This window comes from Triticum aestivum, chromosome 6B (assembly GCF_018294505.1).
Source record: "Triticum aestivum cultivar Chinese Spring chromosome 6B, IWGSC CS RefSeq v2.1, whole genome shotgun sequence".
NCBI lineage: Eukaryota > Viridiplantae > Streptophyta > Magnoliopsida > Poales > Poaceae > Triticum > Triticum aestivum.
The window spans coordinates 32,177,517-32,181,604 of record NC_057810.1 but is presented as its reverse complement, the minus strand read 5'-3'; the positions used below and the strand labels follow the sequence as shown (position 1 = coordinate 32,181,604).

The 4,088-nt window shown below is 45.9% G+C and overlaps 2 long non-coding RNA genes across 2 annotated transcripts in view; one reads left to right on the top strand and one right to left on the bottom strand.

Annotated features, from left to right (window-relative positions):
• The window catches only part of LOC123135554 (uncharacterized), a 5,628-nt gene extending 4,056 nt beyond the window's left edge, over nucleotides 1-1,572 (top strand). The window contains exon 4 of the long non-coding RNA XR_006466061.1: nucleotides 1,185-1,572. This is a non-coding gene — a long non-coding RNA (uncharacterized lncRNA). The remainder of the gene's footprint in view (nucleotides 1-1,184) is intronic.
• LOC123135555 (uncharacterized) overlaps nucleotides 1-3,675 on the bottom strand; it is a 13,514-nt gene extending 9,839 nt beyond the window's left edge. Inside the window, exons 1-2 of the long non-coding RNA XR_006466062.1 lie at nucleotides 3,359-3,675; nucleotides 3,008-3,138 (exon numbers count right to left, since the gene is read on the bottom strand). This is a non-coding gene — a long non-coding RNA (uncharacterized lncRNA). The remainder of the gene's footprint in view (nucleotides 1-3,007; nucleotides 3,139-3,358) is intronic.
• Nucleotides 3,676-4,088: the final 413 nt, after the last annotated feature.

Genomic DNA, 4,088 nt, shown 5'->3' with positions numbered 1-4,088 from the left:
GAGTAGGCCGACCACTGCGGGCCCTGGGCGGCTGCTGGCGGCGCGGGTGGCACCGCGAGCGCTGGCGTCGGCCACTGTGGCCAAGGTGGCGTCGGAGCCGCCGGTGAGGGCAGCGCCGGGTAACCCCCGGTGATGGCCGCGGGGACGGAGTACCATGGTAGCGCCGGCTGTCCTGCGGTCACGGCCGGATGGAGCTGCGGTGGCGGCCCGTACGGGCTAGCCAAGTAGAGGCGGATGCCCTGGACCGCGACGACCAAGTCATTGAGCATGCCGGCCATGGCCTCCGGCGTAAACTGCTGCGGCACGGGGGGAGGCGACGGCGACGCGTGTTGGACGGAGGGTGGCGGCAGGCTGTGGCCCGGCGCGGTGCCGGGTGCAGGGAAGATCGGCGCCGAGAGGGACGCCGTGGCGCCCGCCGAGAGCGAGGCCGTGACGCCCGGCGATGAATCGGCAGCGGTAGTGGAGTTGACGGGCAGTGGCGGTGGTGGCGGAATTGGAGGCTGCGAAGACATGGTCGAAACCCGGGTACCTGATATCAAATTGGTAGGACTAGGGTTCCTACCGACTCTGCCCCTTAGGTTGTAGGGACAGAACAACGAGGGTTGGGGCCGAGGACGGCGGCTCCGGCGTGTTGGCGCCGTCGCGAGGGAGGAGAAGGGCGGCGGCGGCTAGGGCAAGGTGCGGCTAGGGTTTCCAGCTCCTCTGGAGCCGGGCAATATGATAGAACTATCTTTATTGCTTAATTCCAAAAAGAGTCTTACAACCTATATTTATAACCTAGATAACTTACATAAGAATTAACCTAAGATAACTTGCATAAGAATTAACCTAAGATAACTTGTGGGCTAAGATTGTCCGGTGGGCCTCTACGGTCGTAACATATTCCCTATAAAATGGTACCAATTTGTTTATGTTGAATACTATTTCAGTGTCGCGAGGCAAAAACCACTAGATTTTTTTAATTTAGTATATTTAGAGCATTGGGGTCCTAAGTAGTTGTCTTTTAGTTTAAGGAATATTTGTCCTTCTGTCCACTTGCGAAACAAATATTGTAGTTTAACACTTGTCAAAAAAAATCTTCACCAAAATACTACAGATCATCTACAAGCTTGTTAATATTTCCATTGTCTAAATATACTATAGACCATTATACATGCAATACTGATTGTCCGATATCTTTTTAGGTGTTTTTAGGTGAGAAGATAGATGAAGTGAGGGCTCAAGAGCTAATATTTTAGCGCTGATGTTTCGAACAAACAAGAAAAAGAAGGATACACTATGTGGACTTATTAGCTATTGCCAAATGCTCTCCGTCCCTAGCGGACACCTCGATATAGGACTTAGCAGACAGAGGGAAAGCCGAGTAGGAAGAACAAGTCTTCTTCCAAGGTGAAAATGGAAGCCCGTATGTTTGATTGTTCCCAATGTGTACCGATCAAATATTCAAATGTATAACATCATTTTGATCAATGTCTCCTACATTATTTCGTTGTCCCCTAGCATTGCACTCATGCCTTCTTTTTGATTCCGTAGCGTAGCACGGGCATCTTACTAGTATAGACATATTTTAGAGTGTACATTCACTCAAATTGCTACATACGTATGTAGTCCCTATTGAAATCTCAAAAAGATTTTTTTTGTATAAAAAACTTATATCATGAAATCGAGGGAATATATATATAAGCTGAAAAGAGCACCATATAGGCACGCTAAGACCTCTTCCAATGGATAGTTGCTTAGATAAGGTGCTAAGCGCATTAAATAGTTTAGCAACTATAGTCTCCAATGCATTGGTGCTTAATTGTTGTTGCTAAGGCCCTTTCCAGTGCTTCACGGTGGACAGGTGCTAAGCATGCCACATAAGCAAAAAAATGACATGGAACAACATTTAATGAGGGAAGAGAGCACTTTGGTGACCCCATGAAGAACCAATGCCAAGCGCGAAAACCTAGGCAAACTACTTAAATAAAACAACTTGACCAATGCATGAAAGACTTTCGGTGCTAACTCATTAAATAAAGTGTGCTTAGCAACAACAAGTTAAGCACCTATGCATTGAGGAGATAAGTTGCTAAGGTATTTAATGCACTTAGCACTTCATCTAAGCACCTTTGCATTGGAAGAGGTCTAAGCTCCCTTCATTTAATTACTTAGCTACTAAACTCTTTCATGCATTGGTGAGCTTGCTTCACTTAGGGCATCTCCAACAGTTTGTATGTTAGCTTGTTGGTAAAATATGTCATGTCATCAACCAACACCATAACATACAACATCTTCAATGGGTTGTATCTAGTTTCTTCATTAGGATGTGAGATAATAAATAAAATGCTCTCTCATTCTACATTGGAGCTTGTGCAAGAGGTGTTGGTTCATATACATACAATCTTCCTCTCTTTCCTCATTTATTGCATGACACATCATCAAAAATCCTACTCCCTCCGTCCGGAAATACTTGTTGGAGGAATGGATGTATTTAGACGTATTTTAGTTCTAGATACATCCATTTGTATGCATTTCTTCGACAAGAATTTTGGGACGGAGGGAGTATATGGCAAAGTCTACCAACAACTATCTTACACCCATTGAAGATGCCCTTAAATGTTTGGCCTAGATTTACACGTTTGGCATTGATTCTTTCTGGAGTCACCAAACTCATCTCTCTTCACTTAATTGTCTTGCCACATTAAAAAAAATTGCCTACATGAAGGCTTAGCACCTGTACGCAGGCTTGTGCAATGAACAAACGATCAAAAGTTTTGACCACGGCACTAAGATTTTCTCGGCATTCCAATCCAAATAACTCCCTGTGCCCAGGGCCGGTCCTGAGATTTCGGGGGCCCGGGGCGAAATTAGAACTGAGCCCCCCCTAATATAGACATCTAATTGAAATATAAAGTATGTATATGAGATGTCGCTTCATTTCTCTATCTAGATTATTTCGAATTCTTATATCATAAATATTTATAATAAAATTTGTTTTTATAAATGTGGGCCCATGATCACTCACATAATTTCATGTGTGTCAACTTTGGCAGCATATCTTCCATAGGACCTTCATCCTCTTGATTAACAATAGTTTGCTTTTCCACAGCAAATACCACCACCACATTCAAATCACTTGAATCGCTCATATTCCTCCTGAAAGCAATATTAGCGGATCATATTTGCAATTTGATCAACTCATCTCTGTATATGAAGTAAACAATTAGTATATGGAAACCACCAATTATCACGTTGAACTCGCAAACAACAACGCCTTATAATGCCCTTTCACTCCAATAGAAATGCAATATTAATAGTACTATTTATAAACTTGTATCAGTTTCAATAGGAGAAAAATTGCTACGGCATAGGCTACCTCATCTGGTGTACGTCCGGACGGGGATGTGGTGCAGTTCGCTGGGCGCCGCCGCGCCGGTCGGCGTCGTGGCCTCACTGGACGGATGAGGACAAGGTACAGATACACAGCCGGCAACCACGCAGATACACAACCGGCAACCACGCAGACTGTAGGAGATGAGGAGAAAATTGACATCCGGCAATAGCGTCGTGCGTGCGCCGCCGCATTCTTTTGCTTGCATCGTGATGGTGCTGAATCGCCGCTAACTCCTCGATCCGTGCATGGTGCGTGGATATGCATTAATTTTTTTCTTTTTAGGGACTAATAATCCACGAGAAAACAAACCCTGCTAATTACTACTTGGGCTAGGCCCAGTCGTTTCCTAAGCTGCCACGCTGGAGAAGGAAAGTTTGTGCGCCCCTGGAGTTTCGTCCCTAATTACAGCGACGGGTACCTATGTACACGTACCTGGGCGGGGGCCCCTCGAGAGTGGGGGCCCGGGGCGGCCGCCCCCCTGCCCCTCCCCAAGGCCGGCCCTGCCTGTGCCTGGTACCCAATTAGCTACAAGTATGTGGTCCACTTTGGCCAGGAACGAAGATTCTCTCAGCACTGTGGAAAAGTTAACTGGTAACAATTCCAGTAGATCTACGAACAGTATAGAATGTTAAATACAGAGCGTATGTTTCAAACTAAATATTCTGTGGGCACTGGCTTCCAGTCCGTGTGCATTGGGCCTCTAGCTGCACTC